Source organism: Marmota monax, unplaced genomic scaffold, assembly GCF_021218885.2.
Source record: "Marmota monax isolate L192 unplaced genomic scaffold, Marmota_monax_Labrador192_F-V1.1 WCK01_AAM20220418_F8-fsc00450, whole genome shotgun sequence".
Taxonomy (NCBI): domain Eukaryota; kingdom Metazoa; phylum Chordata; class Mammalia; order Rodentia; family Sciuridae; genus Marmota; species Marmota monax.
The window spans coordinates 480540-493080 of record NW_026693867.1 but is presented as its reverse complement, the minus strand read 5'-3'; positions in this window follow the sequence as shown (position 1 = coordinate 493080).

Genomic DNA, 12541 nt, shown 5'->3' with positions numbered 1-12541 from the left:
TAGGGTTCAGGTAAAGTGTAGGGAAATTTATAGGGTTAAGGTTAGGTATAGGATTAGGGCTTGGCCTTGAATTAGCATAAGGGGTAGGGTTATCATTAGAGTAATGGATATGTTAGAGCTATGGTTAGGGCTAGGGTTATGCTAAGGATTAGGTCTAGGCTTAGGCTTAGGCTTAGGGTTAGGGCTATGGTTAGGATTAGGATTAGCCTTAGGGTTAAAGCTAGGGTAGACCTTGGATTAGGGTAGGTTTTGCAATAGGTTAGGGCTACAGCTAATGTAAGAACTTGTTATGCTTCAGGCTAGTTTTAAGGTTAATGTTAGGGCTAGGTATACTTTTAGGGTTAGGTTTAGTGTTGAGGGGGTGTTTAGAGCTAGGGTAACTATTAGTGTCAGGGTCAGTGTTCAGGTTAGTGTTATGGTTAGAATTAAAGCCAGAATTAGTTCTAGGGGAAGATTTAGTGTTTGGCGTAGGCTAAGGTTATTGTTAGGGCTATGTCTAGGTTTTTCATTAGGTCTTTGGTTCGAGTTATGGCTAGATTTATGATTAGGTTTAGGTCTAGGGCTAGTGTTAGGGTTAGGTTTAGGTAAAAGGTTACCGGAAGGGCTACTGTTAGTGTTCAGTTTAGGGTTAGGTTCAGGTTTAGACCTACGATTATTTTTAGGGTCAGAATAAGGGTCAGGGTTAGGTTTAGGATTTGGGTTATTGTTAGAGCTAGAATGAGTTCTAGTGTTAGGACTAGTAATAGGGTTAGGGTTTGTGTTAGGTTAAGGATTAGGGTTAGCATTAGGGTTAGGGTTTGGTTTAAGTTAAGGGAGAGGGTTAGAGCTAGGTTTAGGGCTTGGAATAGGGCAAAGTTTAGGTTAAAGCTAGGTTTAGGGCTCGGATTATGGCTAATTTTTTGTTAGGTTTAGGGCTAGGCGATGGCTAATGGAAGAACTAGGGTTACAATTAGGGTGAATTTTGGGGTTATGGTTAGGGGTTAAATCTCTAGTGTTAGGATTAAGTTTAAGGTTAGGGTGATATTTAGAGCGAGTGTTAGTGTTAGGTTAATAGTCAGGGTCAGAGTTAGTTTTAGAGTTAGGGTTAGGATTCCAAATAACGCTAGGGTTACTGTAAGGGTTTGGTTTAAGGCTTGGGCGGTGTTTAGACCTGGGTGGGTGTTAGGATATGAGTCAGAGTCAGGGTAAGTATTCAGGTTAAGGTTAGGTCTCAAATTAGGGCTAGGGTTATGTCTAGGTGTAGTATTAAAGATATTTAAGTTAAGGTTTATATTTAAGTTAAGGTTTAGTGTTAGGGCTATTACTCGGTTTTGTTTTACTGCTAGGGTTAGGGTTAGGGCTAGTTTCATGATTAGTGTTAGGGTTAGTGCTAGTATTAATGTTAGTCTTAGGCTTAGGGTTAGTGTTGTTAGAGTTAGAGTGAGATCTAGGGTTAGGTCTAGAAATAAGGATTAGGCAAGTGTTATGTCTAGGTTTATGGGTACGTTTAGGGCTAAGGTTAGGGTTATGTTAAGAGATATGGTTAGAACTAGAGATAGGGCTAGCGTGAGAAGTAGAGTTAGTCTTAGGGCTATGGTTAGTGTTAGAATTAGGGATAGGGTAAAATTAGGGCTAGGATTAGGACTAGGGTTAGTGTTCAGCTTAGGTCTATTGTTAGGGTTAAGGTTAGGATTAAGTTTAGGGAAGGGATAGTGTTATAACTAGAATTATTTGGAGGGTGAGGGTTAGAATTAGATTAGGGCTATGGTTAAGGTTAGGGTTATGATTATGGCTAGGTTAAAGGGTAGGATGAGTGCTAGGGTTTGTTTTAGGTTTAGGGCTAGGATTAGGGCTAGGGCTAATATCAGGTCTTGGGTTATGGTTAAAGATAATTTTAGTGTTAGGTTTATGGCTACATGTAGTGTAAGGGTTAGTTTTAGTGTTAGTGTCAGATTTAGAGCTGGAACTGTTTTTACAGTCAGGGTCTTGGTTAGGGTTTGGGATAGGTTAAGTTTTAAAGTTAGGGCTCAAATTAGCATTAGGGTTAGTGTTAGGTTAATGAAAGGGTGATGTTTAGAGTCCAGGTTTTGGTTAGGGTAATGGAATGGGTTAGGATTAGGGATACGGTTAGGTTTAAGACTAGGTTTAGCATTAGAGTTAGGGTCCTGTTTATGGCAATGGATAGGGTTAGATCTAGGGTTAGGGCTACGGTTATGTTTATGATTAGGGATAGGTTAGGGTTAGGATTAGGGTTCAACTTGTGTTACGGCTAGGATTAGGGCTAGGTTTTGTGTTAAGTTAGTGCTAGAGTTAGGGTTATGGCTAATGTACGTACCAGGGTTATGTTTAGGGTTAAATTAGGGGTTAGAGATAGGGCTATGTCTAGTCTTATGTTTAGGTTTAGGATTAGGGTTATGTTTAGAACTAGGGTTAGTGTTATGGTCAGAGTTAGGGTCAGGGTTAGTTTTAGTGTTTGGATTAAAACTCCAAATAGGGCTAGGGTTAAGATAATGGTGTGGTTTAGGTTAAGGTTTAGGGTTAGGGCTATCATTCAGTTTCATTTTAGGGCTAGGGTAGGGTTAGGGCTAGTTTTAGGATTAGCCTTAGGGTTAGGGCTAGTGGGAGAGTTAGAATTAATGATAGGGCTAAAATTAGATTTACGTTTTGGGGTAGGGTTAAATTAGGGCTAGGATTAGGGCTAGGGTTACTGTTTAGCTAAGGCCTAGCGATAGTGTTAGGGTTAGATTTAAGTTTAGGATAAACAATGGTGTTATATCTCGGTTTAGACATAAGGTGAGGGTTAGAGTTAGGGTTAGGGCTAGGGTTGGAGTTATGGTTTTGATTAAGGCTAGGTTTAGGACTAGGATGAGGGATAGTGTTCATTTTAGATTCAGGGCTAGGATTAGTGCTAGGGCTAATATCAGGCTAGGGTTATGGTTAAAGATATTTTTAGGGTTAGGCTTATGGCTACATGTAGTGTAAGGTTTAGGTTTAGGGTAAGGGTCAGGTTTAGAGCTCAGGGAATTATTAGAATTAGGATTTGGCTTAGGTAAGAATTTTAGGTTTACGGCTCAAATTAGCATTAGTGTTAGGGTTAGGGTATAGTTAGGGTTTGTTTTAAGGTTCAGGTTTGGTTTAGGGTAATTGATACAGTTACCATTAGAGATAGGGCTAGGGTTAGGCTTAGGGTTAGCATTAGAGTAAGGGTTATGGTTAGGGTAACTGATAGGGTTAGAACTAGAGTTATGGTTAGGAATATGCCTTGAGTTAGGTTTAGAGTTAGTGTTAGAACTAGGTTTAGGGTTAGGTTTAGAGTGATGCTTAGCATAAAGTTTAGGTTTTGAGCTAGGGTAATGACTAGGTTTAGGGTTAAGTCTAGGGATAGTATTATGGTACATTTAGATTTATGGTGGTGTTTTGAACTAGATGAATGTTAGGATACAAGTCAGGTAAAGGGTTAATTTTAAGATTATGATTAGGACTTGAATTAGGGCTAGGGTTAGATCTAGGTGTAGTGCTAGGGTTTGTTTAAGTTAAGGTTAGTGTTAGGCCTGTTGCTCGGTTTTGTTTTAGTGCTATGATTAGGGTTAGGGCTAGTTTTATAATTAGCTTTAGGGTTAGTGCTAGGGTTATGGTTAGGTTTAGGATTAAGGCTAGATTTAAGGCTAGGATTAGGGTTAGGTTTTGTGTTTGGTTTAGGGCAACAATTAGGGCTAGGACTAATGTCAGGTCTAGGTTTATAGTTAGTGATATTTTTAGGATTAGGTTTATGGCAAGGTCAAATTAAAGTGTTACATTTAGGGAAAGGGTCAGATTACGGTCTGGGGTATTATTAGGGTCAGGGTCAGACTTTGGATTTGGGTTAAGTTTTAGTGTTAAGGCTCAAATTAGCATTAAGGTTAGAATTAGGGTTAGGGTAATGGATAGTGTTAGGTTTAGGGTTAGGTTCGGTTTAAGTTAATGGATATGGTTAGGGTTTGTGATAGGTTTAGGGTTAGTCCTAGGGTTAGTATTAGGGTAATAGTTATCGTTAGGGTAATTTATAGGTTTAGACCTAGGGTTAGGGCTTGGATAATGGTTAGGATTAGGGCTCGAGTTAGTGTTAGGGTCAGGGTTAGGGCGAGGGTTACACTTAGAATTAGGTTTAGGGTACAGTTTAGGGTTTGAGCTAGGAAATTTGCTATGGCTAAGATTAATTTATGGTTTGGTCTAGGATTATGGTCATTGTTGGTGTACTGGTTAGGGCTAGGTTAATACGTTTAGATGTCAGCTTATAGATAGTTTTGGTTTTAGGTTAGCGTTAGGTTTAGGATTAGGGTTAGCATTTTAGCTAACTTAGGTTTAGAGTTAGGGTTAGGTTAGGTTCACTGTTAGTTCTAGGTTTAGGTTTATGTTTAGGTTTAGGGTAGGTTTAGCTTTTGGTCTAGTGTTATCATTAGGGTTAAGTTTAGGGTTAGAGTAATGGATAGGGTTCAAGCTAGGGTTAGGGCTTGGGTTAAGGTTAGGATTAGGGCTGGGTTTAGGTTTAGGGTTTGACCTTGGGTTAGTGTTATGGTTAGATTAAGTGTAAGGGTAAGGGATTGAGCTAGTTTTATGTCTAGGGTATGGGTTAGGTTTACAGTCTGAGCTAAGGTAGATTTAAGGTTAGGTTAAGTGCTAGGGTAGCATTAGTTTTAGGATTATTGTTAGTATAATGGATAGAATTAGAGCTAGGGTTTGGGCTATGATTAGAGTTAGGATTAGGGCTAGAATTGGGGTGAGGTTTAGGGTTTGGGCTAGGGTTATTTTATGGTAAGATTTAGTGTTTGAGCTAGGGTTAGGGCTAGAACCAGGGTTAGGGTTAGGGTTAAGGCTAAGTTTAGGTTTAGAGTTATGCTTAGGGTTAGGTTTATGGCTGTAATTCAGGCTGTGTTTTGTGTGAGGTTAAGGGCTACTGTTAGGTATATGGGTAATGTAAGAGCTAGAGTAATGGTTATGGCTATATTTAGAGTTCATCTACTGTTAGAGTTAGTTTTTGGCATAGAATAAGGTTTAGAGCTAGGGTTTTTGTTACGGTAAATGTCAGGTTTCAGGTTAGGATTAGGTTTAGGGTTAGGTCCAGAATGAGGACTAGGGTTAGGTCTAGGGGTAGAGTTAGTGTTTGGTTTATGTTAAGGGTTATTGTTAGGGCTAAGGCTAGGGATATGGCTATATTTAGGATTAGGTTTAGGTCTAGGTCTAGTGTTATTTTTAGGTTTAGTTTTAGGGTTAATTGTAGGGCTAGTGCTATTTTTCGGATAAGAGTTAGAGTCAGGTTTGAACCTAGGTTTAGTGTTAGGGTCAGAATAAGGGTCAGGGTTAGAGTTAGGGTTTGGGTTAAGTTTAGAGCTAGAATTAGGGTTAGGACTATTGTAGCAATAGGGTGAGTGTTTGACTAAGTGTAAGAAATAGAGTTAGAAATAGGATTAGGACAAGGGATAGGGTTAGAGTTAGAGCCATGGTTAGGATTAGGGTTAGGTCTTGGATTAGAACTAGGTTTTGTGTTAGGTTTAGGACTATGGCTAATTTAAAAACTGGCATTACAATTAGGGCTAGTTTTAGTGTTAGGGTTAGGGCGATGTCTAGTGTGAGGATTAGGTTTAGGGTTAGTAGAGGTAGGGTTAGTGTTAAGTTCAGAGTCAGGGTTAGTATTAGTTCTAGGGTTAGGGTTAGGACTCGAATTAGGGCTAGGGTTGGGGCTAGCTGTAGGGTTAGCATTTGCTTTAGGTAAAGGGTAAGTGTCAGTGTAATGGCTCAGTTTTGCTTGAGAGCTAGGTCTTGGGTTGGGGCTAGTTTTCAAATTAGCATTAGGGTTACAGCTAATGTTAGTGTGTGCTTTAGGCTTAGGGTTAGGGTTAGATTTAGAGTTAGGGTTAGATCTAGGTTTAGGGCTACAGCGAAAGATAGGGCTAGGGTTAAGGCTAGGATTTGAGTTATTATAAAGGATAGGGTTAGAACTAGGGCTAGGGCTAGGGCGAGATTTAGAGTTAGGTAAGGATTAGATTTAGGGTTAGAATTAGGGCTTAATTAGAGCTAGAATTAGAGGTAGGGTTAGTATTTAGGCTGAGCCTAGGTTCATGGTTAGGGTTTTGGTTATGGATATGGTTAGCTAGCTTAGAACTAGAGCGAGGGTTAAAATTAGGTTTGGGTCTATGGTTAGTGTTAGATTTAGGATTAAAGCTAAGATTAGAGCTAGGATTATGGCTAGAGTTTGTTTTAGGATTAGGACTTTATTAGGGCTATGGCTAATGTTAAGTCTAGGGTTATGGTTAGAGATAGTTTTAGGGTTAAGATCATTAGGGTTAAGATAGGTTAATGGATATGATTAGGTTTAGAGTTCAGGTTAGGTTTAGGGCATTGTATAAGTTTAGGGTTTAGGGTAAAGGCTAATGTAAATACCTGGGTTGTGATTAGGGCTAATTTTAGGCTTAGGGTTAGGGTTAGGTCTATTGTTATGTTTAGGTATAGGGTTAGGTTGATGTTTAGAACTAGGGTTAGTGATAAGGTCAGAGTCAGGGTCAGGGTTAGTTTTAGGGTTTGGCTTAGAACTCGAATTATGGATAGAGTTATGGCTAAATGTAGGGTTAGGGCTTAGTTTTTATTAAGGGTTAGGGTTAGGTCTATGGCTTGGTTTTGTTTTAGGGCTAGGGTTAGAACTAGTTTTAGGATTAGCCTTAGGGTTAGGGCTAGTGTGAGTTTTAGGTTTAGGCTAAGGTTTATTGTTAAATTTAGATTTAGGGTTAGATCTAGGGTTGATTCTAGGGCTATGAATAGGGCTAGTTAGACCTATGGTTTGGGCTAGGATTAGGGATCCAATAAAGTATAGGGTTAGAACTAGGTTGAGGACTAAGGTGATGGTTAGAGTTAGTCTTTGGGCTAGGGTTAGTGTTAAAGTTAGGGATGGGGCTAAATTAGATCTAAGATTTTGGCTAGAGGTAGTGTTAGAGTTAGGCCTAGGTTTATGGTTAAGGTTATAATTAAGGCTATGTTTAGGGATAGGATAGGAGCTAGGGTTTGTGTTATGGTTAGGGCTAGTATGATGGCTAGAACTAATATCAGGTCTAGGTTTATGCTTAGGGATAGATTTGGGCTTAGTTTTATGGCTAGGTCTAGTGTAAGGGTTAGGTTTACAGCTAGGGGAATTATTAGGGTCAGTGTCAGCGTGAGGGTTAGGTTTAGGTTTGAGTTTAGGGTTAGGGCTCGAATTATCATTAGAGTTAGGGTTAGGAGAATGATTGTATTAGGTCTAGGGTTCAGGGTAGGTTTAGGTTAATTGATAAGTTTGGGTATAGTGATACGTTTAGGGTTAGATCTAGGGATAACATTTGGATAAGAGTTATGTTTAGGTTAATGATACAGTTAGACTTAAGTTTAGGTCAATGGTTATGGTTAGAATTAGGTCTTGATTTAGGGTTAGGTTGAGGGTTAGAACTAGGGTTAGGTTAAGGTTATGTTTAGTATAAGACTTTGGTTTTGAGCTATGATTAGGGCTAGGCTCAGTGTTAGGTTCAGGATTAGGTCTAGGGATAAGATTACAGTAGGTTATGGTTTAGGGTTATGGTTAGGATTAGACCTAAGTTTAACAGTAAGTTCAGTAGTAGGATCAGGATTAGTGTTAGGGTTTTAGATAGGGTTAGATCTAGAATGAGGGCAAGGGTAAGGGCTATTAAGAAGGTTAGTGTTTTGGTTAGCCTAAGGATTAAGGATAGGTCTAGGGTTACTCTTAGGTTTAAGGTTTTGCTTAAGTAAGTGATTGGTTTAGAGCTTGTTTATGGTTAGAGTGAGGGTTAAAGCTAGGTTTAGGACTCAGATTAGGCCTAGGTTTTGCGTTACAGTTAGGGCTAGGGTTAGGGCAATGGCTAATGTAAGAACTAGGGTTACCATTAGGGTTGGTTTTAGTGTTAGGGTATAGGCTAGGTTTAGTGTTAGGGTTAGGTTTAATTTTAGGGTGATATTTTTAGCTAGGGTTCATGTTAGAATAGGAGTCAGGATCAGGCTTAGTTTTAGGGTTAGAGTTAGAACTCGAGTTAGGGCTAGAATTACTGTTAGGGTTCAGTTTAAGGTGAGGGCGGTGTTTAGAGTTACGGTAAGTATTAGGATATGAGCCAGTATCAGGTTTGGTATTAAGGTTTGTGTTAGGACTCGAACTAGGGCTATGGTTAGGTCTAGTAGTAGTGTTAGGGTTTGGTTTAAGTTAAGGTTTAGAGTTAGTGATAACGCTCAGTTTTGTTTTAGTCCTATGGTTAGGGTTAGGGCTAGTGTTAGTGTTAGGCTTAGTTTAGTGTTAGGGTTAAATTTGGAATTAGTGTTCGACCTAGGGTGAGGGCTAGAACTAAGGATAGTGCAAGGGTTATGGCTAGGTTTAGGGTTATGGTAAGGGATAGGGTTAGACCTAGGGATATGGCTAGGGCAAGAGTTAGTCTTAGGGCTAGGGTTAGGGTTAGGTTTAGGGTTAGAGATAGGGCTAAATTAGGGGTAGGATTAGGGCTAGGTTTAGTGTTTAATTTAAGCCTAGAGTTAGGGTTAGGGTTAGGTTTAGGGTTAGAGTTTAGAGTTAGCATTTAGAGTTTAGGTTTTGCATTCGGGTAAAGTTTGTGGTAATGGATGAATTTATAGCTAGGTTTATAGGTAGGGTGTGGGTCATAATTAGGTTTAGGGCTGTGGTTAGGTTTAGGGTTATGATTAAGCCTAGGTTTAGGGCTAGGATGAGGGCTAGGGATTTTTTTTTTTTTTTTTTTTTTTTTTTTTTTTTTTTTTTTTTTTTTACGGTTAGTGCTAGGATTAGTGCTATGGCTAATATCAGGTCCAGAATTATGGTTAAAGATATTTTTAGGATAAGGATATGGGTACGTATAGTGTAAGGGTTAAGTTTAGGATTAGCATTAGGTTTAGAGCTAGGAGTATTATTAGGTACAAGTTCTGGGTTTGGGTTTGGGATAGGTTAAGGTTTAAAGTTAGGGCTTGAATTAACATTAGGGTTAGTGTTATGGTTATGGCAATGGATAGAGTTAGAAATCAGTTCAGGGCTAGGGTTATGGATATGATTAGGGCTAGGTTTTGGGTTAAGTTAGAGCTAGGGTTAGGTTTACGGCTAATGTAGTGTTTTAGGGCTAGGTTTGCTGTTAGGTTTAGGTTTAGGTTTAGGGTGATGTTTAGACCTCGGGTTAGTGTTGTGGTCAGAGTAAGGGTCAGGGTTAGTTTTAGGTTTTGGCTTCAAACTCAAATTAGGGCTGGGGTTAGGGCTAGGTGTAGGGTTAGGGGTTGGTTTAGGTTAAGGGTTATGGTTAGAGTTTTGGCTCGGTTTGGTTTTAAGGCTATGATTAGGGTTAGTGAATTTTTTAGGATTAGTGTTAGGGTTAGGTCTAGTCTTAGATTTAGGCTTAGGCTTTGATTTAGGGTTAAATTTAGAGTTAGGTTTTTATCTAAGGTTAGTGCTAGGGCTAAGTATAGGGCAAGGGTTAGGACTAGAATTTGGGATAGGTTTAGGTTTATGGGAAGGGCTAGGATTAGAATGAGTGATAGGGCCAGTGTGAGAGTTAGAGTTATTCTTAGGGCTAGGGTTAGAGTTAGGTTTAGGGATAGGGCTAAATTATGGCTAGGGTTAGGGTTAGGGATAGGGTTAGAGCTAGTTTTAGGAATAGCATCAGGGTTTGGGCAATTTTTAGGCTTAGACATGGAGTTAGGGTTACATTTTAAGTTAGATTTCGATCTAGTGTTAAAGCTAGGGCTAAGGATAGGGCAACTGTGATGAAAAGGTTGAGGTTTAGAGTTAGGCTTATGATTAGGGCAAAGGATGTGCTTTTGGCTGGGTTTAGGGCTATGGCAAGGGTTAGTATTAGGGTTAGGGATAGAGTTAGGGTTAGGGTTATGATTAAGGCTAGGTTTATGTCTAGGATGAGGTTTAGGGTTTGTGTTAGGGTTAGAAATAGTATTATGGCTGGAGCTAATGTGAGGTCTAGGGTTATAGTTAGGGCTCGATTTAGTGTTAGGTTTATGGCTTCATCCAGCGTAAGAATTAGGTTTAGATTAAGATTCAGGTTTATATCTAGGGTTATATTTAGGGTCAAAGTAAGGTTAGGGTTTGGGTTAGGTTAGGCTTTAGCCTAAGCCAAACCGTCACCCTATTACTAGTCCTAACCCTAGCCCTCATTCTAGCTCTAAGCATAACTCAAACCCTAAACATAACCTTGACACTTTTTCTGACCATAACAGTAACTGTGTGTCTAAACCTGAACCTAACCATAAACCAAACCCTAACACTACCACTAGCAATAAACCTATACCTAAACCTAAGCCTAACACTAGCCCTAGACCTAAACCTTATCCTGTCTCAAGCCATCTCTCTATCTCTAGACCTAAACAATAACTTAGCCCTAGCCCTAATGATAAACCTTAACCTAATACAAACACTAATCCTACCCCTAGACCTAACTCTAGTGATAATTCTGGGTTTAACACTAACCCTAACTATAACCCAAACACTGACCCTAACCCTAACACTAACCCTAGCTCTAAACATCACGAAAATGGTAACCCTAATCCTAACACTTGATCTAGCCGTAACACTTACCCAAAAAGTAGCCCTAATCATAACCCTGATTTATACATCAGTTTTAGGCCTAACACTAGCTCCAACCTAACACAAAACCTAGCCCTAAGCCAAGCGCTAACCCTTGTTTTAACCATAACCCTAAACCTACCCCTAATCCATAACCTAACCCTAAATCTAACCCTGAAGTATTACCCTATCCATTACCTTAAGCTAAACCCTAAACCTAATGCTAACCCTTGTCCTAACCCTAATTCTAGCCTAACCCAACCCCTAACCCTATTACTAGGCCTAACCCTAACCTTCATAACAGCTCTAAACCTAACCCAAACCCAAACCCTATCCCTGACACTTATTCTGAACCTAATACTAACAGCAGGTATAAACCTGACCCTAACCCGAAACCAAACCCTAACATTAGCCCTACAGGTAATCATATACTTAAACCTAAACCTAACACTAGCCCTAGACGTAAACCTAATCCTAAATCTACCCATATCTCTAGCCCTAGACCTGAAAAACAACCTAGCCCTAGCCCTAACAATAACCCTTAACCTAACCCAAACACTAACCCTACCCCTAGACCTAACCCTAGTCCTACTTCTGGCACTATATCCAACACTAACTCTAACCTGAACACTGGCCCTGACCCTAACATAATCCTGGCTCCAAAGCTCACTCTAAACCAAACCTAATCCTAACATTAGACCTACCCATAACCCTAACCCTAAAACTAGCCCTAATCTAAACCCTAGCTCTTACATTACCCATGGCTCAAACCTTAGGCCTAAACTAGCACAAAACCTAGTTGTAATTTTAGGCTTGAACATAGCCCTAAGTGTATCCCTAAACCCAACCCTAGCCCTAACTCTAACCCTAAGCCTCGCTTTAGATCTAACCCTAGCTCAAAGCCTAACATTTACCCTTAACATAACCCTAGCCATATCCCAAACCCAAATCTAACACAAGCTCTAATCCTAACATTAACCATAGCCCTAACCATAGATCTAATTATATCAACTACCCTAACCCTAACCCTAATCATAACCATAAGCCTAGCCCAAAACCTAGCTTTAATTCTATCCACTATACTAACCACAACCCTAACCCTAATGCTAATCCTAGGCTTAACTCTAACCCTATCGCAATCCCTAAACATATCCATTGCCTTAAGACTAACCTGAACACTAATCCTAATCCTATTCATTACCCTAACCCTAATCTAATCCTAATGCTAATTTGAGCCCTCAACCTAAACATTAACCTAAACCAAACCTTAAGCCAAATACTGACCCTAATAATACACATAGTTTTAAACTTGACCCTTACCCTAAATCTAATCCTTACACTAGACCTAACCATGAACATAAACTGAAACCTATCTCTAATGTAACCCTAAACCTGACAATAGCCCTAGCCCTAATCCTAGTCCTAACCCAAACAAAAACACTACCTTATCCTAGAATAAAACTTAGCCTTAATCATAACCCTAACCCTAATTTTAACACTTTCCCTAGCCCTAAACCTAGTTTTAACCCCATTGCTTACCCTAAACCTAACCAGACCTTAACACTAACATTAAACCTGGCCCTAACCTTAACCCTAGGACTAATCCCAATATGTAACCTGGCCCTAATCCTAAAGCTAACCTTAATCCTAGCTTTAAGACTAACTACAACTCTTGCCCTAGCCCTAGCCCTAATTCTCTCTATCACTTACCATAATCTTATTCCTAGCCAGAGCCTACATTAACCCTAGCCCTAACCTTACATTTTGCCCTAAACGTAGATCTAAACCTAACTCTAAATCTAACCCTAATTCTAAAATTAACCTAACCCTAACACTAGCCCTAACCCTAAAGATAATCCTAAAACTAGCTCTAACCATAGGCTTAGACCTAAAACCAAACTGAGCCATAATAATAACCCTAAACTTTTATCTAAACCTAGCGTTATTTGAGACTTAACCCTAATTTTAAACCTAATCCTAACCCAA